Below are 24,693 nucleotides of genomic sequence, written 5' to 3' on the forward strand. Positions count from 1 at the left end.
CATATAACTAAATTAATGAGTTAGATCTACCTTATTCATTGTTGATAACTTCAACTTCAATTATCTCTAAAACTAGAGTTTCAACTTTGAGTCAGCTTAAAAAAATCCAGTTTCTCACAGCGTCTCACCATTTTTACAAATAATGTGGACAGCTGTCTGTTCTACAATCCTATTAGAATGGATTTTTCACAAACCCTAAACATTTGGAGTTATCAATTTTTCTATATTTGGCGCATAATTCAGATGCCACACTGACAATTTTTTTTACAGTAAACTAAACTGAAAACATATATTTTCTAAATCTATGAAAATAAAGATCATATACTATTCTGAGAGCATAATAACACCAAATGAACAATTGGTGTCAGTTTATATTCTTGCAGCTGATTTCAAAACCTGAAGTTTTCAATATTCAATTTTTTTATTTTTTTTATTTTCTTATTTTTCAAGTTACATTTATGATCATTTAGACAAAGTTGCAGGATTTGCTAATATGCACAAAAAACTGGAAAGCATTAGAGCAAATTTGAGAAATTGAACTTTGCCATCAGGTCCTGTCGTATATGTATGCCATGCACAGCTTAAGGGTTAATACAGAACTGTACCCATGCACAGCTTAAGGGTTAATACAGAACTGTACTGTATAAAATGCATAAAACTTCACACTAACAATATTTCACTAATTATAACAATAACAATATTTTAAATAAAACAACTTGTAACAGTCAATATGTACATCAAATTTTGAGAATGCCTATAAAATAAGCACAGGTCATGTCAACGCATTGGACCTGGATGATATGGCTGGCACCATGTGCTTCTCCTCTTCCTGGGGTAAAAACGTCAGGCTCGCACGCGAAGGATTTTCGTGATAAATTTGAACATTTTTACTGTTTGAACTCATTTAATTTGTCAAGATGTCTCAGAGCAGCATTCATGGTACTGAAGGTATAAAACAAAAGAGAAAATATTTGTCAATTGATTAGAAAGTTGACTTGATAGAGAAAGCAGAGCGTGGATACTCTGTCACTCAACTCGCCCAAGAATTCAGCATTGGTAAAGCTACAGTTTGTGATAAAAAAAAAAGCAGAAGGATAATATTAAGAAATTCTTTGCTCAAACTAGGCAACAGGAAAAATTGAGGCCTGCTAAGTATACGGATTTGGACTCGTCTGTATTTAAATGGTTTACACAGCATGGCGCGAAAGGAATTGCTGTTTCAGTTGATTCTATTAGAAATGCAGCTGAAAGACTTACTGTAAAGTTAAACATAGACAATTTCAAGGCTAGCACTGAATGGGTATGTCAATTTAAAGAGAGGTATGGCATCATTAACAAGAAAATTTGTGGCGAGGCATTAAGTGCAGGTGTTGGAAGTGCTAATGCATATAAGCATAAACTTTCTCAGCACATGATATCTAATAATCTAAGCTAGTTTTAAGTGTACAATGCAGATGTAACAGGCTTTAACTGGAAATGCCTTCAAAGAAACACTTTGGCCTTCAGGCTTGAGTAGAGTATTCCTGGTTGCAAGGTAAAGAAGGAAAGAATTTCAGCATTATTGTGCTGTAACGCAGATGGCAGTCACCGAACAAAGTACGCAATTGTTGGGAAATCTGCCAACCCAAAAGCATTGAAAAACTGCATGAAAAGATTACCTGTCATCTACTACAACACAAAAAAATGCCTGGTTCACACAGATTATTTTTGAGGATTGGTTCCAGAATCACTTTTATAAATTAGTAAAAAAGCAGCAGATCAATGAGTGTAGAATTCATCCTGCTGAGGTAAAGGTAATGCTGTTGACAGATAATGCCCCAGCTCACCCCATTGCTAAATTAACATCGCCTGATGGCAAAATAACATGTATGGCTTTACCACCAAACACTACATCTGTAATACAACTCATGGATTAAGGGTTATCTATGCTCTCAAAAGGCTTTGTCTGCTAATGTCTGAGGCTAATGCCTGAGCTATGAATTTAGACATTATGGAAGTTCTGCTCTCTGAGGAAGACGAGATACTTAACCACTGCACTGCGCAACGAGCTTGTAGGCGCTCGACGGGTGGTGCGTAACACACCTCAGGGATCTTATAGGTATAGCGTATGATTCAAAACTCCCGCAGCTACATGGGGTTCACATCAGCCTCCTCAGGGCTCTTATAAACATACACCATTTAAAAAAAATCGTGGGCAACATTCCCGGGTGTAAGAGCCTCAGTACTGAGTGAGCAACCAAGGCTGGCGCATGCAGCATGAACTCACAGCACTGATGTTCAGCTTGTGACCACAGCATTGCCAAATAATGTCAAAATATATATCTAACTGGTATTATTTTGACATGATAGTATTACAGAAGAGCCTGAGTGTGATAATGACTGTGTACAATGTTCAAATGTCAGTGAATGAATGCTCTTCAAGATGTTCACAGCGCTAGCCACAGCACAACAGCATTATTTTGTCCATCTAGGAATCTTCAAATGACTTCATATGTTCCTTTACAAAATAAACGTGTGGACTATTATTAATTTACAGGATTTAGTGACCAGGATTGTGATAATAGCAGGATTGTGGCGCTCTTATAAACAGACGCCATTTAAAAAAAAATCGTGGGCAACATTCCCGGGTGTAAGAGCCTCAGTACTGAGTGAACAACCAAGGCTGGCGCACACAACATGAGCTCACCGCACTGCTGTTCAGTTTGTGACCATGGCATTGTCAAATAATGTCAAAATATATATGTAACTGGTATTATTTAGCCATGATAGGACGATAATAGCAGGATTGTGGTGATAATTAGTGCTGTGCATAATATTGTGGGAGGTGGAATTTTGGTGAGGGAGGGAGGGAATCGAGGTAGCGTCAGTGTGTGGCAGCCACTCTTGTTTTGCTCACCATACTAGCTTAGTGGTTCACTATGGTGAACACAAATGTAGATACATATATATAATGCGTGTGTATATAGTGTAATAACAGCAACAGGAGTATATTGGGAGGAACCATTTTAGTGAGGGAGGTGGCGTCGTACTCGTAGCGTTGTCTTCTGCTGTGTGACTTGTCATGCAGTGTATGGTGGCCACTGTTCTGTTTGGACATAATACCAGTTTAGTTGTATGGTTATGGTGAATAAAACATGTTGATATTTATACATAATGTGTGTAAATAGTGTAATAAAAACAATAACAGTATGGTGGGAGGAAGAATGTTGGCGAGTAAGGTGTTGGAGAAGTGAGGGAGGGCTGGCTGGGTGTGGCAGATCAATCTTGTTTTTTGGGCTCACCAAACGAACTTAGTGGTTTGTTATGGTGAACACACATGTAGATGGTTATATACAATGTGTGTATATAGTGTAATAACAGCAAAAACACTGTTTGATCGTAGAATATAATATACACCTTACATCTTGTATAATCTATGATTGAACAACTGACCACTATCGTACCTTCCTCATAGCAAACATGGACATAACACCACCAGAAGCAAACTTTGATTCAGGCTACACAGTGAATCAGCTTTAGGTAATCTCTCAAATGCACTTCACAATATTAACTGGAAATCTGAATTCAAGAATACACAGGATATAAACTCATTAACTAACCTCTTTCTCTCCAAAACTCTAAACTTCTTCAATACTCACTGTCCCCTCCTTATCAAACAAGTAACTGACAAAAGAATAAACAATCCGTGGCTCACAAGTGGCATACTCAAATCAATCAACAAAAAACTTGAATATGAAAAGAAATCTAGGATTGGCCTAGTTACAAAGGAAGTAGTTAAAAGGTACTCATCAGTGCTTACCAGTATCATAAGAAAAGCTAAACTTTCATATTATGTGAATAGATTCAAAGAAGCAAAAGGCAACATGAAAAACACATGGAAAACCATTTCTAATATCCTAGGAACAAAACGACACTCCCACAACCAGATAATACTCTCTAAGGATAGCTACACAGTGTCAACTGATTTAAAATGGCAAATGAATTTAATAGCTTCTTTTCATCGACTGGTGCTAACCTTGCCAGTAAAATCCCACAGACTCGGACACATATCAATACATATCTCTCAGGCAGCTATCCAAACTATCTTCTCCTTTCACCAGTCAGCCCGACAGATGTTGTGTCCATCATACACTCCCTAAAAACCAAAGCTGGAAACATCAGTGAAATCCCATCCACTGTATACAAGAGCGCCTCCCATGCCCTTGCGCCACCCATAGCTCTACTGTTCAACAAATCCCTAGAGTGTCATACCTTCCCTGATATCCTTAAAAAAGCAAGAGTAACACCAGTTCATAAAGGAAGCAATCTGGCAGACATAAACAATTATAGACCAATATCAAACCTACCCATACTATAAAAAATATTTGAAAAAATTATCTACAAACAGCTCTTCTCCTACCTCGTAAAATTTGACATACTCAGCCCCTGTCAGTTTGGCTTCTGCTCCCAAAAGAGTACCAAAGATACAATTATTAGTCTCCTTCATATAATTTACTCAGCCCTTGACAAAAATGAGTTTCCGATTGGACTCTTCATTGACCTGAGAAAGGCCTTTGATACTGTTAATCACAACTACCTCTTACGTAAACTCCATCATTATGGTGTAACGGAGGGTGGGGGAAATAGCTCTCTTTAGTCCATTAGTTCGCCCCCCAGTTAGTCAACTACTCTAGAGTTCCCCCCAGAGTTCCTACTGCAACCTATCTTGTTCAACACCTCGTAACCCAGGTATTTGATTACCTAGGTGCTACAACTACAAGGCACCGTAAATTGATCAGCTACCCGCAAACTCTAGAGAAACTCCAGAACCATTTCACTGCCACAAACGTATACAAGAACCAAAAGGGAAGAAATGGATAATGAAGTAATGAGTGAGGGTTTGGGGTGAGAGAGATAGGGAGGTGGGAGGAGCGAGGAGGGTTGTCAGTTGAAAGGGAGAGTTTGGAGAGGGGCGGAGGGAGAAGAGAGAGAGTACGGAGATGAGTGGAGGTAGAGGTAGAAGGGTAGGTGGGTAGAAGTACAAAAGTAGACAGTAGAAGTAGTAGTGCTGCCACCATCCATTCTAGACAGTACATACATGACAAGGAATGGAACTTGTCTGTATCAAAAGATGTTATTAGCATATGTCAACGGGAATCATGTTCCAGGCAAGATTCTTTAATCCCATAGTCTCAAAAGTACTCTACACTTTAGTCTGCATATTGTATCCAAAAATCCCAAATCTAGGAACAATTAAAATCAGATTAAAAGTAAGTGAATTTCTCAATAAATTCATCAAGTATACTTAAAAGGATAGATATCATAATTCAAGCAAACAAACTGAAGGTTCACTATTAAATTACAAAGTGAGCCACTACCCAAGAATTTGAGACCATTACCACTGTCTGCCCCTGCTAGTCACACAACACTAGTAAACACGACTAAGTCACCTTCCATGTTCCATAGAGTGGGTACCAAATCATCTGGTGCAAACAACAGAAGGATACGCGTGAAGTTAGATAGCTGCTCCCGCAAGTCAGACCTTATCACTGCTGCAGTCGCTAGGAAATCCAAGGTTTATGTGAACGAATGTCTTACCAGATTCAGACAAAATCTCTTATTTAAACTACGTGGAATTCGCAATAGATCCACTGCTATTAAACATTGTTTTGTGCGCGATGGTAAAATAATAGCTAGGAAGACTGACTCTGGAAAAACTTATGTCATAACCACTGAAGCACACCTCACTTCTTTCCTGGATGACTGTGGGATATCAGCTGAATAACCAGAACATAATTTGTAGTCTCACATACAACCAAAGTGTACTTAAGCTCTGCCTTTCCTTTCCAAAGGTGTTTATTTTTATTTTTATTTTAATTTTTACTTTATTTTTTGTTTGTCATCTTTGCCTGTTTTATACTCTTAATTATTTGTTCTTAGTTAATCCCCTTGTCACTAAACCTAGGGCTTTTTATTACCCTGTTAATTAACCATTACTAAGCTAATTATCTTCAAGATCATTTTTTTTATGATTATTATTTTTCTTATTATTTTTTATTTTACATTTATATTGTCAGTCTCAACTGATTTTTTGTGTTTTATTTTATGTAACTTCTGTGTCCTCCCTGGCTATCTATTGGATCTTTATTTTACTTCTAAATTGTTACTATTTTATTGTATCTGCTCCTATTCTTGTGTTTTGCTTTATCGTGTATCTTGTATCGTGATCCCTCTGCATCTCTATGCACACTGATATTGATCCTGATCAAAATCTTCTGTCTCATATCTATACCAACCAGCACACTGATCATCATTATTGCAAGTATTTCACAGCACACCAGGCTAAAAACAAACTCCAAAATAGCACCTATCTATCAGTTTATAACCAAAATGTTAGATCACTTGGTAAACATTTTGACGATTTAAATGCACTACTCACAGCACTAGGTACTAACCTATCATTCATTATTTTAACAGAAACTTGGCTAAATAAAGACTATACCCAACTCTACAACTTAGCTGGTTATAAAGCCATTCATAACTGTAGGCCTAATAAAAAAGGTGGTGGCACAGCTATATATTACCGAGATACATTTATCTGCAACAGTGTTATTAGTGACAGAGATGACTACTGTGAATATACTCTTGCTCAGTTTACAATTAAATCCCTTAAATCCTCTTTGACTATTGGAGCCATCTATAGATTTCCTAATACTAACATAGCTTCTTTCTCAGACAACCTAAGGAATCTTATTATAAACAATAATCTCAACAAAAACCACATCATCCTGGGAGGAGACTTTAATATTGACCTGGGTCAACAAAATTGCTCTCAAGTTGACTATTTCCTTAACAGCATGAACTCCTGTATGCTAATCCCCACTATCACCAAACCTACCCGAGTCACTCAAACATCAACCACTACCTTGGACCACATATGGACAAGCATAACAGCTCCCCTTGTATCTGGTATAATCAACGACAGAACAACTGACCACTATCCTACCTTTCTCATAGCGAACATGGACATAACACCACCAAAAAGCAAGAAACTTTCATTTAGGCTACACAGTGAATCAGCTTTAGACAATCTTACAGAGGCACTTCACAATATTAACTGGGATTCTGAATTCAATAATACCCATGATATAAATTCATTAGCTAACCTCTTCCTCTCCAAAACTCTAAGCCTCTACAACCTTCATTGTCCCCTTCTTACAAAGCAAGTAACTGACAAAAGATTAAACAATCCATGGCTCACAAGTGGCATTCTCAACTCAATCAACAAGAAACATGAATATGAAAAGAAAGTTAGGATTGGCCTAGTTTCAAAGGAAGTAGCTAAAAGGTACTCATCAATGCTTACCAGTATCATAAGAAAGGCAAAACTTGCATATTATGTGAATAGATTCAATGAAGCAAAAGGCAACATGAAAAACACTTGGAAAACTATCTCTAGTATCCTAGGAACTAAACAACAATCACATAACCAAATAAAACTCTACAAGGATGGGGATATATCGTCAACTGATTTAGAAATGGCAAATGAATTTAATAGTTTCTTTTCATCGGTTGGTGCTAATCTTGCCAGTAAAATCCCACAGACTCAGACACATATTAACACATATCTCTCAGGCAGCTATCCAAACTTTCTTCTCCTTTCACCAATCAGCCCGGCAGATGTTGTGTCCATCATACACTCTCTAAAAACCAAGGCAGGGAACACCAGTGAAATTCCGTCCATTGTGTACAAGAGAGCCTCCCATGCCCTTGCCCCACCCATAGCACTACTGTTCAACAAATCCCTAGAGTGTCATACCTTCCCTGATATCCTTAAAAAAGCAAGAGTAACACCAGTCCATAAAGGAAGCAATCTGGCAGACATAAACAATTATAGACCAATATCAAATCTACCCATTCTATCAAAAATATTTGAAAAAATTATTTACAAACAGCTATTCCTACCTCGTAAAATTCGACATATTCAGCCCCTGCCAGTTTGGCTTCCGGTCCCAAAAAAGTACCAATGATGCAATCATTAGTCTCCTTGACATTATCTACTCAGCCCTTGACAAAAATGAGTTTCCGATTGGACTCTTCATTGACCTAAGAAAAGCCTTTGATACTGTTAATCACAACTACCTCTTACTTAAACTCCAACATTATGGAATCCGAGGCCTTGCCCTTGACTACATCCGATCCTATCTTAGTGACAGACACCAATATGTAACCATCAATGATACAACTTCTTCCACTCTACCAATTACCGTTGGAGGGCCACAGTGCAGCATCTTAGGACCTCTTCTATTTCTTATATATATAAACGATCTGCCTAATGTCTCTAATATTCTCAAACCTATATTGTTTGCTGACGATACTACCCTTATCTACTCAAACCTCAACCCACATACACTAAATAATGTTGTGAATAATGAATTAAAAAAGTCCACTTATGGATGTCAACGAACAAACTAACATTAAACATCGAAAAGACTTACTACATCTTATTTGGAAGCAAATCATCAAATGCAATTCAGCTACAGATAGACAACATTAACATCAGTAATAAAAATGATGGCAAGTTTCTTGGCCTATTCCTAGACAAGAGACTCAACTTCAGCACCCACATTCAACACATAACTAAGAAAGTCTCTAAGACAGTTGGTATACTCTCCAAAATCAGATATTATGTTCCTAACTCTGCTCTCCTCTCACTATATTATGCACTAATCTACCCCTATCTTAATTATGGTATCTGTGCATGGGGGTCTACCACTGCAAACCACCTTAAGCCCATCATCACACAGCAAAAATCTGCTATCAGAATAATAACTAACTCTGCTTTCAGACAACACTCAGCTCCCTTGTTTAAATCTCTAAACTTGCTAAATATTAACTCCCTCCACACATTCTCTTGTGTCAACTACATTTACAAAACCCTGTTCTTAAATGCAAACCATGCTCTGAAACTCTCCCTGGACAGATGTAATAGGACCCATTATCACCACACCAGAAATAAATATCTCTTTGATATCCCCAGGGTCAAACTTAATCTGTGTAAACACTCTATGCAAATTAAGGGACCTAGTCTATGGAACTCACTCCCTAGTGAATTGAAAAACTGTAAAACTTTTGCCTTATTTAAAAGCAAAACCAAAAAGTACCTAACTTCATCTATTTAGTTTCCTACACTGAGCTTTAAATTTGCTCTGTACCTAGTGTTACCCAATCTCCTAATTTTTATGTAATATCAAACAACCTTATCATTGTGTTCATTGCTGTCTTCTTTTATGTGCTAGCCATATGCTGTATTGTGACTACCAATTTTTGTCAACTACCATTCAAGCTGTCATTGCAATCAATCTTATATTGTTTCTGCTGTATTGTGCCTACCAATTTGTTGTCAACTACCATTTTAAGCTGTCATTGCAATCAATCATAGCTACCTATGTGCTTTAATATACTGTACCTATAATTTTCTCTCATCTTTTTTTTTTCATTCCATGTAATGTTATCATTTTTTTCTCTATAAATTTTGCAAGTATTTACCTCCTTAAAATTTTCTTAGATTAAGGACTTGCCCGAAACGCTGCGCGTGCTAGTGGCTTTACAAGACTGTAATTACCATAATTGTATCCTCACATTCCTTATGTACATTCTTGTATATGCATATATAAAAATAAAATAAAAATAAAATAAGCTGTCATTGCAATCAATCATAGCTACCTATGTGCTTTAATATACTGTGCCTATAATTTTCTCTCATCTTTTTTTTTCATTCCATGTAATCTGTTATCATTTTTTTGTCTATAAATTTTGCAAGTATTTACCTCCTTAAAATTTTCTTAGATTAAGGACCTGCCCGAAACGCTGCGCGTGCTAGTGGCTTTACAAGACTGTAATTACCATATTTGTATCCTCACATTCCTTATGTACATTCTTGTATATGCATAAATAAATAAATAAATAAATAAAAATGTTAAACTCGCCAAGTGTCTGCCAATAGCTGGATAGAGAGGGAGGGGAAGACTGTAATTGACAGGAACAGTCCCGCCCCGTCCAGCTGACAGCCTCCCTGGCTATGCTGTCCTCTGTTCTGCTCTGCTGGCTGTTCTCCTATTGCTTATCCTCCCGAATCTACAGCTCTCCGAGTATATATTGGGAAACCTAGTAGCTAACTCCGCCCACAAGTAGATAGCCCCAGGCACTCCACCAAGCCACACCTAAAACTGGCGGCTTGTTTGAAGGCTATCAGGCTACAATTATCAGATTAGCAGAAGCAAGGTGAAATTTGCTTGAGCTGACCTCAGGTCAACTTGAGGTCATTAACACTTAGAGGTGTGAGTTTCAGGCCGACTGAATGGCGCCTTTCAAATCCTTGTCTGTGACTCATGAACTAATATATATATATATATATATATATTATTAAATATGACCGAAAAAGTAAGATTAATAATTCTAACACGAATTTTCTCAATCTTTCGTACATTACGCTTCACTGTTGGAGGTAAATAAAAAATCACTTCTCCAAAATTCATTTTTATTTCTAGTCTGACGCGACACGGGCGCGTTTCGTAAAACTTATTACATTTTCAAAGACTTCACAAATACACAACTGATTAGAACTTACGTATCTCTGATTTTATATCTACATTTGAGTGAGGTGGGAGGGGTGATGTGGCATTAACACAAGACAGAACAAGAGGGGATATTAATAGGGTATTAAAAGTATCAACACAAGACAGAACAGAAACAATGGGTATTGAATAGAAGTGTTTGTAGAAAGCCTATTGGTCCATATTTCTTGATGCTTCTATATTGGAGCGGAGTCTTGAGGTGGGTAGAATATAGTTGTGCAATAATTGGCTGTTGATTGCTGGTGTTGACTTCTTGATGTGTAGTGCCTTGCAAACGTCAAGCCGCCTGCTATCGCTGTATCTATCGATGATTTCTGTGTTGTTTACTAGGATTTCTCTGGCGATGGTTTGGTTATGGGAAGAGATTATATGTTCCTTAATGGAGCCCTGTTGCTTATGCATCGTTAAACGCCTAGAAAGAGATGTTGTTGTCTTGCCTATATACTGGGTTTTTTGGAGCTTACAGTCCCCAAGTGGGCATTTGAAGGCATAGACGACGTTAGTCTCTTTTAAAGCGTTCTGTTTTGTGTCTGGAGAGTTTCTCATGAGTAGGCTGGCCGTTTTTCTGGTTTTATAGTAAATCGTCAGTTGTATCCTCTGATTTTTGTCTGTAGGGATAACGTTTCTATTAACAATATATTTCAGGACCCTTTCCTCCGTTTTATGAGCTGTGGAAAAGAAGTTCCTGTAAAATAGTCTAATAGGGGGTATAGGTGTTGTGTTAGTTGTCTCTTCAGAGGTTGCATGGCTTTTCACTTTCCTTCTTATGATGTCTTCGATGAAACCATTGGAGAAGCCGTTATTGACTAGGACCTGCCTTACCCTACAGAGTTCTTCGTCGACTTGCTTCCATTCTGAGCTGTGGCTGAGAGCACGGTCGACGTATGCGTTAACAACACTCCTCTTGTACCTGTCAGGGCAGTCGCTGTTGGCATTTAGGCACATTCCTATGTTTGTTTCCTTAGTGTAGACTGCAGTGTGGAAACCTCTGCCCTTTTCCATGACTGTTACATCTAGAAAAGGCAGCTTCCCATCCTTTTCCGTCTCGTAAAAAAGCCATGCAACCTCTGAAGAGACAACTAACACAACACCTATACCCCCTATTAGACTATTTTACAGGAACTTCTTTTCCACAGCTCAAAAAACGGAGGAAAGGGTCCTGAAAGATATTGTTAATAGAAACGTTATCCCTACAGACAAAAATCAGAGGATACAACTGACGATTTACTATAAAACCAGAAAAACGGCCAGCCTACTCATGAGAAACTCTCCAGACACAAAACAGAACGCTTTAAAAGAGACTAACGTCGTCTATGCCTTCAAATGCCCACTTGGGGACTGTAAGCTCCAAAAAAACCAGTACAGGCATACCTCAGAATAAGAGTTTAATCCGTTCCTGGAGACGCCTCGCCTTCCGAAAACTCGCATTCCGAAGTTAATATCCCCATAAGAAATAAAGGGAAATGAATTAATCCGTGCCTGACTACCCCAAAAACCCCACATCAAACTAAATTTTTATACCTAATTTACCTAATTCATCTAAATAAACCTACAAAACTGTGTTCCAGTTATTACTTACCTTGCTGTCTAGTGCTGTAGGCGTATGGAAGATGGTGAGGAGGGGGGAGGAGGAGAGGAGTTACTGTTTGGAAGGGGAGTCCCCTTCCATAATCACATCACATAACCCCATGCCTTGTAACACTATGGATACCACTTCTCTTTCTAAATTTTTCAAACCAGCCCCTGCTTGCCTTAAACTCTTTCTTATCTGCATCACTCGTTGCAGGGGTATTCTTTAGAAGGTCTTCGTGCAACACCCTGGCTTTCTCACAAATAATGGCCTCCGAAACACTATCACCCCTCAACTCCTTGTCGTGTATCCAAATTAATAACAACTTTTCCACTTCTTCAAGTATTTGTGGTCTTTCTGCCGTTAATGTTCTTACTCCTTTTGCCACTTTAGCACCCATAATCTTATTTTTCTTCTTAAGTATAGTGCATATTGTTGATGTGGCTTTGTTGTACTGCCTACAAAGTTCAACAACACGTGTACCGTTCTCATGTTTCCGAATGATCTCTTGTTTCTCCTCTATTGTCATCCTCACATGAGCTTTCTGGCCTTTATCCTTACCACTGGCTTTCTTGGGACTCATGGTGAGATATATAATAACAAATTGTATAGACAAATCACCAAAAATCCAACAAAACACTGAAAATCCGCGAGAAGAATTGATGTGGGGGTAGTCACTGAGCGCGAGACAATAATAAACTGAGGGGCGGCGGGGCGGAGGGGCGACGATCGCCGAACCACCACGCGCTAGGTCGGCTGTACGCGTATCAACAAACTCGCGTCCAAACTCGCCTCCCGAAGTAACCATCGCCTTCCGAGACAAATTTTTGGAGTAAATACACCTCGCCTTCCGAAAACCTCGCATACAGGGACAATCGCATTCCGAGGTACCACTGTATATAGGCAAGACAACAACATCTCTTTCTAGGCGTTTAACGATGCATAAGCAACAGGGCTCCATTAAGGCACATATAATCTCTTCCCATAACCAAACCAGTCTTGTGTTGATACTTTTAATACCCTATTAATATCCCCTCTTGTTCTGTCTTGTGTTAATGCCACATCACCCCTCCCACCTCACTCAAATGTAGATATAAAATCAGAGATACGTAAGTTCTAATCAGTTGTGTATTTGTGAAGTCTTTGAAAATGTAATAAGTTTTACGAAACGCGCCCGTGTCGCGTCAGACTAGAAATAAAAATGAATTTTGGAGAAGTGATTTTTGATTTACCTCCAACAGTGAAGCGTAATGTACGAAAGATTGAGAAAATTCGTGTTAGAATTATTAATCTTACTTTTTCGGTCATATTTAATAATATATGTCTACAGGAAAGACTGCTACCAAAATATACTAATATATATATATGTATATATATATATGTATATATATATATATATATATATATATATATATATATATATATATATATATATATATATATATATATATATATATATATATATTAAATACAACAAAACACCTTAACGGTGTTACAATGGAATCCGAGGCCATGCCCTGGACTATATCCAATCCTATCATAGTGATAGACACCAATGTGTAGCCATTAATGATATAACCTCTCCCACTCTACCAATAACCATTGGAGTGCCACAGGGCAGCATCTTGGGACCTCTCCTATTTCTTACATACATCAATGATCTGCCTAATGTCTCTAACATTCTGAAACCTATATTGTTTGCTGATGATACTACCCTCATCTATTCTAACCCCAACCTACATACACTAAATAATGTTGTTAATAATGAACTAAAAAAAGTCCACTTATGGATGTCAACCAACAAACTAACACTTAACATAGAAAAGACCTACTACATCCTATTTGGAAGCAAATCTACAAATGCAATTTAGCTTCAGATAGACAATGTTAACATTAGTAATAAAAATGATGGAAAGTTTCATGGCCTATTCCTAGACAAGAGACTCAACTTCAGCACCCACATACAACACATAACTAAGTCTCTAAAACAGTTGGTATACTCTCCAAAATCAGATATTATGTACCTAACTCTGCTCTCTTCTCACTATATTATGCACTTATCTATCACTATCTTAATTATGGTATCTGTGCATGGGGTTCAACCACTGCAAACCACCTCAAGTCCATCATTACCCAGCAAAAATCTGCTATCAGAATAATAACCAATTCTGCTTTCAGACAACACTCAGCCCCCTTGTTTAACTACCTAAACATGCTAAATATAATCTCACTGCACACATTCTCTTGTGTCAACTACATTTACAAAACCCTGTTCTTAAATGCAAATCCTGCACTGAAACTCTCCCTGGACAGATGTAATAGGACCCATTATCACCACACCAGAAATAAATATCTCTGATATCCCCAGTCAAACTTAATCAGAGTAAACACTCTATACAAATAAAGGGACCCAGTCTATGGAACTCGCTCCCTAATGAATTGAAAAGCTGTCCAACTTTGGCGTCATTCAAAAACAAAACTAAAAAGTACCTAATTTCATCTTCATAGTTTTCTAGCTTGTTGCTTTAAAATTGCACTTTATCTATTGCTACTTAATCTCCCAATCTTGATGTACCTAATCCAAACAACTTTACCATTGTGATCATTGCTGTCTTCTTATATGCGCTATCAATTTGCTGTATCGTGCCTATTAATCTTTGTTTTAATTACCAATCAAGCTGTCAATGCAATCAATCAGAGCTTTAATATACCAATGTGCTATAATATACCTACTAATCTCTCTCATCTCATTTTTTTCTTGCAATGTATCTGTTATCATTTTATTAATTCTGCTAGAATTTACCTACTTAAAATTATCTGTTAGATTAACGACCTGCCCGAAACGCTGTGCATATTTGCGGCTTTACAAGATTGTAAATACCATGCTATGTATTCTCACAAACCCAATGTACCTTCTTGTATATAAATAAATAAATAAATAAATAAATAAATATATATATATATATATATATATATATATATATATATATATATATATATATATATATATATATATATATATATATATATACAGTGGTACCTCGCATAACGATCGCCCCAAAAGACGAACATTTTGGGTAACGAACGGCCCGATCGGCGTCAAATCGTCCCGTATGACGAACGCTGGTTTGAGTAACGTCAACACCACATGGTGGGGTCGCGCTGCTTCTTGCACATTCTTAGACGCCTCCGACGATGCACATAAATTATGTTGTTCTTGTTTAAAGATGTTAATGATGCTGGGATATAAAAGGGTGACTGCTGAGATGTTGCAAAGCATTGACGTTTTTGTAGGAAAAAAGAAATGAAATGTCTGATATACAACAAATGTCAAAAAGGTTCGTTCGGTGTTCAGCAGGTGGGCTGCTCCATTATAACAATCTTTCTTTGTTTCAAATGTGTTCCATTTGTTTTGTATTTGTCATTTACGTCTCAATAATGGAGAAGCCTACCTTACATACACTGAATAAACCATTATGACATTTTCCTTTCTTCAAATGTGTTCAATATTTATTTTTCATTTGTCTTATAGCAAAAGGTTCGTTCGGTGGTCGGCAGGTAGGCTGCTCCATGTTTCTTACATACAAAAAATGTAAATAATAAAAAGAAATGAAGAATTTTGAAAACCAGTACAAATGTCAAAAAGGTTCATTCGGTGGTCTACAGGTCGGCTGCTCCATGTTTCTTAAATAAAAAAAAAAAAAAAAAATAAAAGAACACATTTGAAACAAAGAAAGATTGTCATAATGGAGCAGCCTACCCAACAAACACTGAACGAACCTTTTGCTATAACGAATATGAAAGACAAGGGCTGCTGGTTGGGTTAGTACTGCGTGAGCAACCACTTGTGGCACACACGCATCTGGCTCTCAAACACCTGTCCCACACGATGTTGAAAGACTGCGCTCAGTCGGTGCAATTCAGACCCTATTGTTTGAAGAACATAAGGGTCATAACATTGGTGAAGCTAGGCGCAATAAGGGCTTAACACAACGGTCGGATGCCAGTCATACAGCACCTATGAGGATGATACAGCAAGCGTATCCAGTTGTAGCTCTGAGCCCCACACTTGCCATCTCGATTTATATAGATGATACATAGATGAATCGTTTTCTGCGTTCAGTGATGATGCATCTGATACGAGTAGCATAGATGAACAGTGTTAGCGGCTTCCATGGTGGTGTTGTTCATTGATATTTTCAAGAATACCTGAATCTCTTCCTGACTGATGGACACTCTTTGAGGCTAGCTGAATCTCTTCCTGACTGATCTTGAGGTTATCTTGAGATGATTCCGGGGCTTTAGTGTCCCCGCGGCCCGGTCCTCGACCAGGCCTCCACCCCCAGGAAGCAGCCCGTGACAGCTGACTAACACCCAGGTACCTATTTTACTGCTAGGTAACAGGGGCATAGGGTGAAAGAAACTCTGCCCATTGTTTCTCGCCGGCGCCCGGGATCAAACCTGGGACCACAGGATCACAAGTCCAGCGTGCTGTCCGCTCGGCCGACCGGCTCCCTACTGATGGACACTCTTTGAGACTAGCTGAATCTCTTCCTGTGTGGGACCTTACAAAGCGATCTTTTCAAGACTACCTTACAAATTGAGCTTTTCCTATAATCGTTTCAATATTACCTTATGCTTTACAAGCTTGGCTACATACCACCTACAAGTACTAAAGCCAAGGGTGCACGCGAGTGCGTTATTTGCAAGCACACAGAACGATGAAACAGGAAACGAAAATCTATCTGTAGCTGGTGCAAGGAGAGCAAAGTCGTGTTGTGTACCATGGACTACTTCGTTGACTATTACGCACCTCCAAAGTACTGAGTGTGTAATACAGTGTGTTACTGTGTAAATAGTATGTGAAACTGTACATATTGTAATTTTAGTGAATTTTTACCACGTAATATTGTGACAATAAACATTTATTGTGGACACATTACTGACACATGTATCACAGTTTCATGGAAAATTATGAACATTCTACTGTATACATATTGTAAAGGACACAAATATGCATCATATACGCTAAAAGAAACAAATAAAACCGCATTGGAAATGCATAGAAAAAATATTTGAAAATATATTTGTGGCAACACGCGGTGCTTGAATGGGCCGCGCGACCGTCTCTGGGAGCTTCACACACGGGCGACCAGGCCTTGATGACATCACAGCGCACCTTGTCCACGCCCTCACAGCCAAAGTAAGTGGAATTTGGTAACTATTTTTACATAGACATGTTCAGGGACGGAAATTTATCATTTTGCAAAGAAAAATTATATTTTGGGGAACATTTGATGTCATGCACACTGGGGGAATTTCACAATAAACACAGTGCATCACACTGGTTACATGGGGGACACTCGTTTTGTATGACGTCCGTTTCACATGACGAACATGGAACGGATTAAATTCGTTATGCGAGGTATCACTGTATATATATATAAATAATTAAATATATATATATATATATATATATATATATATATATATATATATATATATATATATATATATATATATATATATATATATATATATATATATATATATATATATATGTCACATATATAAGCCCCATAATTTTGAGCATAGCGATGAACCCTGAGCGCTCCAACACCCAGTGCCCAAAATTTGCTCAACTTCCCAGCTCCATCACGGCTAAAGTATGTCAGTTAAACAAGCTACGAGGATGAGGGAAGAGGACGTTCCCTCCATGCTAGATTTGATATTAACCAGGAAGGAGGAAGAAATATTTGACATTCAGTACCTTCCTCCCTTGGGTAAAAGTGACCATGTCTTTTGGGGAATAAAGTATGCAATGCGTTATAATCTGGAAGAAAATATGACGGTCAATGCAAATGAAAAACCTGACTTTAGGAGAGGACATTATGGCAACATTAGATAATTTTTTAGTGAGTATAATTGGACAGACTTGTTGCTAGGCAAGGAAGTGAATGAGATGTATGTCAGGTTTTGTGAAATATATGATAAAGGCACAAAAAAATTTATACCAAACCAGAAAAGCAGAACTAGGAAACAGGATTGGTTCAACGGAAAGTGCGAAGAGCCAGAGACCAAAAGACACAAAAATGGAATCAATACAGGAAGAGGCCAAACCCCCAAACATACCAGCGATACAAAGATGCGAGAAACAACTACACGGCAGTGAGGAGAGAGGCAGAAAGCAATTTTGAAAAAGGGATTGCAGACAAATGTAAAACAGAACCAGGTCTATTCTATAAATTCATAAACAACAAATTGCAGGTAAAGGATAATATTCAGAGGTTGAAAATGGGAAATAGATTCACGGAAAATGAAAAGGAAATGTGTGAAACATTAAACGAAAAGTTCCAAAGTGTGTTTGTACAAAATGAAATCTTCAGGGAACCAGATATAATAAGAATTCCAGAGAACAACATAGAGCACATAGAGGTGTCTAGAGACGAAGTGGAAAAAATGCTCAAGGAGCTAAATAAGTACAAAGCAGTTGGTCCAGATGGAGTTTCACCATGGGTTCTGAGAGAATATGCACCTGAGCTCAGCATTCCTCTTCAACTGATTTTTCATGCATCCCTGTTTACAGGAGTTGTAGCTGATGTATGGAAAAAGGCTAACATAGTTCCAATCTACAAAAGTGGAAGCAGGGAAGAACCCCTTAATTATAGACCGGTGTCATTGACAAGTGTAATAGTCAAAATATTGGGAAAATAATTAAATCTAAATGGGTAGAACACCTGGAGAGAAATGATATAATATCAGATAGACAGTATGGTTTTCGATCTGGAAGATCCTGTGTATCGAATTTACTCAATTTCTATGATCGAGCAACAGAGATATTACAGGAAAGAGATGGTTGGGTTGACTGCATCTATCTGGACCTAAAAAAGGCTTTCAACAGAGTTCCACATAAGAGGTTGTTCTGGAAACTGGAAAATATTGGAGGAGTGACAGGTACGCTTCTAACATGGATGAAAAATTTTCTGACTGATAGAAAAATGAGGGCTGTGATCAGAGGCAATGTAAAGGACTGGAGAAATGTCACAAGTGGAGTACCACAGGGTTCAGTTCTTGCACCAGTGATGTTTATTGTCTACATAAATGATCTACCAGTTGGTATACAGAATTATATGAACATGTTTGCTGATGATGCTAAGATAATAGGAAGGATAAGAAACTTAGATGATTGTCATGCCCTTCAAGAAGACCTGGACAAAATAAGTACATGGAGTGCCACTTGGCAAATGGAATTTAATGTTAATAAATGCCATGTTATGGAATGTGGAATAGGAGAACATAGACCCCACACAACCTATATATTATGTGAGAAATCTTTAAAGAATTCTGATAAAGAAAGAGATCTAGGGGTGGTTCTAGATAGAAAACTATCAGCTGTGGACCACATAAAGAATACTGTGCGAGAAGCCTATGCCACGCTTTCTAACTTAAGAATTGCTTTTAAATACATGGATGGCGATATACTAAATAAATTGTTCACAACTTTTGTTAGGCCAAAGCTAGAATATGCAGCAGATGTGTGGTGCCCATATCTTAAGAAGCACATCAACAAACTGGAAAAGGTGCAAAGACATGCTACTAAATGGCTCCCAGAACTGAAGGGCAAGAGCTACGAGGAGAGGTTAGAGGCATTAAATATGCCAAAACTAGAAGACAGAAGAAAAAGAGGTGATATGATCACTACATACAAAATAGTAACAGGAATTGATAAAATCGATAGGGAAGATTTCCTGAGACCTGGAACTTTAAGAACAAGAGGTCATAGATATAAACTAGCTAAACACAGATGCCGAAGAAATATAAGAAAATTCACTTTCGCAAACAGAGTGGTAGACGGTTGGAACAAGTTAGGGGAGAAGGTGGTGGAGGCCAAGACCGTCAGTAGTTTCAAAGCGTTATATGACAAAGAGTGCTGGGAAGACGGGACACCACGAGCGTAGCTCTCATCCTGTAACTACACTTAGGTAATTACACTTAGGTAATTACATACAATATTTATTTTTTAGTTTCCCGTGATCAGAGACTTTATTTTAACATTCGAAGAGAAAAAAAATTTTGCCAAGAATTTATTTCCTGCACACAGGGGGGTGCCATATTTGGAGCCCGAGCAACAGTGACTAATAAGGATACAAAGTATGCTCTCGGACGCAAGTTCGATTCCTCGTCACGGTTCTTGTGGATTTGTTCATACAAAGGCTAGTAGAACATTAGAAAACTTCAAGAAATATTCAATTAAAGATGCAATTTACAACTGGGCCAAAGAATGGAGCGAGTTAAAGGTCACCACATTAAAGAATGCATGGAATAAAATTCTGAGTCCGCTACCTGGTTAGAATGAAGATGAAGATTACTATGATTTTGAGGGCTTTGATAATGCGATTTTTGAGACATTCAGAGATGCATGTGAGGAAGATTTGCAACTTTCTGATGTGAATGCATGGTTAGATAATGATGCTGATGATCCAGGTTATGGTGAATTAACTGATGATGAGATTATCCAGTGTGTTACTGGTAATAATGATGAAGATGTGGAAGAAGAAGATGATAGTGTGTTATCTATTCCATATGCTGCATCATTGCAAAAGGTTAATGATCTGCTTGATTTGGTTATTGTAACTGATAATGAAGAGCTGACAGATTATTACCTGCACCTAAAGGACATGAAAGATATTATAATGAAGCACACGACAAAGAAACAATCTAAGATTCCAAAGTTTTTGGTACGATTTCACAGTAGGCCTACAGGACCAGCACCCAGCACTAGCAAGGACTCACCTTCCAAGGATGCCCAGGCAACTGGACCAGCACCCAGCAGTAGCAAGGACTCACCTTCTAAGGATGTACAGGCAAGTGGACCAGCACCCAGCACTAGCAAGGGCACACCTTCTAAGGATGCCCAGGCAACTAGACCAGCACCCAGCACTAGCAAGGGCTCACCTTCCGAGGATGCCCAGGCCACTAGACCAGCACCCAGCACTAGCCATAACTTACCTGAGAGTAACAATTGAGCTGTACAGCACAGTTCTAATGACATTAAATGTACAAAGTGTAGTTTATATGATATAAGTGTACTGCAGTAGTGTGATTCTAGTGGTCTGTACTTTATGTACAGACTGTAGTGTATAATGTACATTTGTTAGAAAAGTTATTGTTCTTTAAACAATTTATATTCATATGTGTGGCACTCTCAGGATATTAAGGCTAACAAAGTTTGCACTACAAAACTCAACTGGTAGGGTAAGTACAGTACTGTAATGTGCAAATATCAATTTATTTCATTGCAATACAAATTCTTTATTATTTAAATTTTTCATAAGGCAAATGTGGACTGGCATATGCATTAATGTGATTGTATTTTTTTTTTGGGGGGGGGGGAGGGGGCTGCTGGGGCCGAACGGATGGAATGAATTCCACACTGGAATGAATCGGCTACGCCCCATATAGTTCATTCAAGCGAGGACACACATTTAATTTCTACATTTACTATCTACATTTAATGTCATCTAATTTCATGCATTTCTTTGATAAAGTGTTTACTCGTGTCCTTTATGATCTTGGTTATTTGAAACTGTTGGCCAAATTAACCTTAAATTATAGTATGTTACTCTATGTTCTGATATGTTCAAAGAAAATGTTATGAGGAATAGTTCACTTGCTTTTCTAAATTACGCCTTGTATTTCCATTCTATAATTAATGTAAATAAACTACTGTACTGTTACTAGAACTACTGACTCCATAATGTAATAGTCTATGCTTGTCATCCTTAAGTATCACCTTCTTTGTACTAATTTTTTATTTTCCTTGAACATTCTCATTTTGTTAGCTTACTTCTCTAATAGTATTAAGTGTTTTATCCCGTCACAACTTTAATTAAAAAAATTCTATATTATTATTAATTTTGCCCGAAACGCTTTGCGTAATAGTGGCTTCATTAGTATGTGTAACTTCTGTCCCTTCAATTGAACAATATTCTTATGTTCTTTGTACACACAATCTTTTGAATAAATAATAATATTATTATTATTATTTACACAGAAAATCACACTAAAGTGATATACATCAATGAGAAAATTCCCTCGGGCTGTGAGATGATGCAAACCTACAATGTTTGCATTACCTCACAGCCTCAGTGGATTGTTCATTGAAGTATATCACCTTAGTGTGATTTTCTGTGTATCTGAAGTTGTGCATACAATATTGAACTACAGTACTTTATCCTTCACCTGAGTGCTTGGGGGTCTTACATAAAACTTGGACTGGCTTCAGGACTGTGATATCAGGATATCACAGACTTCCTGTGATATCAGTAGAAATCCGATTGTAAGAAAGTCAGTGGTGGTACAGTAGTAGAGTATGCAGCTGGCAATGCCTTGGTCATGGGTTTGCAACACCACACAGTCCCAGTGAAATTTCTCATTATTATTATTATTATTATTATTATTATAAAAGTTATCATTATTTGATAGGCCAATGTCCACACCCCAACAATGCTATTGGCATATAATTTACCCCAACAATTCCACTGGCCAACGTCCACACCTCTAACAATTCCATAGTCCTATTTCCATACCCCAACATTTTTGTTGAAGAAAAAAAAATGCTGTTTGTTGACCAACTTGTATATTGGCTATTTTCTACCATGTTCCCCCCCTTTTTTCATCTTTTATTATTTTTATTTTTTTCTTTCAATGCAATTATACTTTAAGCTTAATTACTATTAAGTTTTAGTCTAAGTGTTTTTTTCTAAGTTTTTTTTCTAAGTGTAGTTTTTCCCCACCTCACCTTGCCCAAAACGCTATGCGTACTAGTGGCTTTAGGTATTGTATGTACTACCTCTATCTTTAAATCAAACAGAATGTTTGTACTGTAACTCTGCAACTATGTATGTACTTTTCCTAAATAAATTTTTATTATTTTTATTATTAACAATTGTATGTTGGGGGTGTAAGACAATGTTGGAGCAGACAATGGTGGAGCAGAAAGCTCAGTACTCACTTCCCCCCTTCAGAGCAGGAGAGATTGCTGAAATAGAGGGAATACAGAGAACATATACGGCACGCATCGTTGAAATAAAACACCTTAATTATTCAGATCGTCTCAAAGCTCTCCGAATGTACTCTCTAGAAAGGAGACGAGAGAGATATCAAATAATATACACATGGAAAATACTGGAGGGCCAGGTCCCAAATCTACACAGTAAAATAACAACGTACTGGAGTGAATGATATGGAAGAAACTGCAGGATTGAACCAGTGAAGAGCAGAGGTGCCATAGGCACAATCAGAGAACATAAGAGCAAAGGCAACTGCAGACGGCCTAGTGTCCCATACGAGGGAGCTCCTATCTATAACCACCCAATCCCACTCATTTACGTGTCCAACCCACGCTTGAAACAATCGAGGGACCCCACCTCCACCACGTTACGCGGTAAATCAACAAATCAAATCAATCAACAACCCTGTTACCGAACCAGTATTTACCCAAGTCTTTCCTAAATCTAAATTTATCCAATTTATACCCATTGTTTCGTGTTCTGTCTTGTGCTGATACTTTTAATACCCTATTAATATCCCCTTTGTTGTGTCCATTCATCCACTTGTAAACCAGTATCATGTCACCCCTAACTCTTCGCTGTATAAACATCAGAGGTCCACGGTTGTTCAACGTTCTCCCAGTGACTATAAGAAATATTGCCGGAACAACCGTGGACATCTTCAAGAGAAAACTGGACTGTTTTCTAAGAGAAGTTCCGGATCAGCCAGGCTGTGGTGGGTATGTGGCCCTGCGAACCGCTCCAAGCAACAGCCTGGTGGACCAAACTCTCACAAGTCGAGCCTAGCCTCGGGCCGGGCTTGGGAAGTAGAAGAACTCCCAGAACCCCATCAACCAGGTATCAAGCAGGTAATGCACTCAAGTACTTACGGAGGATGATGAGAGTGCGAGGAACAAGGTGGTCAGGTGGAGCCAGTGACTCCTTCCTTCAACAGTTTTGTCTCTCCCTCGTGGTATATCCTCAATGTCTTCAGTGGTGTGGCCTCACCACACACTTACACTGCCATAAGTGTCCTGAGAGTACTGTGGGAGGGACAATTTGGCGGGTATTGTGGACACAGGTCTTTAAAACAGGCGAACTTTACGAGTCGTGGAGACGTCTATAGCAACCTTTGTTATGATGACGTCACTCGCTCGCTCGCTTACTCGCCACGTCGCTCTTCCCATTTTCTTTGGTTAGTGATCTTTGCCGACGTTTAATTTACTTGAGACACTAATATTGGTGGCCTCAACGAGGACAGGAAGTTGGCGGCTTGTCAAAGATCCTACCCATTTGCCTGGACGATCTTTTCTATCTGTATTTTAAAACCCAGTAGAGTTTTGGCGTTTACCTTACCTACTTTTTGGCTGGTAGGCTGTTCCACGGGTTTACCACCATACGGATGAAAAAGCCTCTCCTGTTTTCTGTCCTACATTGTGGCTTGTTGAGCTTGAAC

At 38.2% G+C, this 24,693-nt stretch overlaps 1 long non-coding RNA gene across 2 annotated transcripts in view; it reads right to left on the reverse strand.

Annotated features, from left to right (window-relative positions):
- The window catches only part of LOC123759122 (uncharacterized), a 196,299-nt gene extending 171,939 nt beyond the window's left edge, over positions 1 to 24,360 (reverse strand). For both annotated transcript variants that reach the window (XR_011228624.1, XR_011228623.1), the window contains exon 1: positions 24,128 to 24,360. This is a non-coding gene — a long non-coding RNA (uncharacterized lncRNA). The remainder of the gene's footprint in view (positions 1 to 24,127) is intronic.
- Positions 24,361 to 24,693: the final 333 nt, after the last annotated feature.

The sequence above is a fragment of the Procambarus clarkii genome, chromosome 15, assembly GCF_040958095.1.
Source record: "Procambarus clarkii isolate CNS0578487 chromosome 15, FALCON_Pclarkii_2.0, whole genome shotgun sequence".
NCBI lineage: Eukaryota > Metazoa > Arthropoda > Malacostraca > Decapoda > Cambaridae > Procambarus > Procambarus clarkii.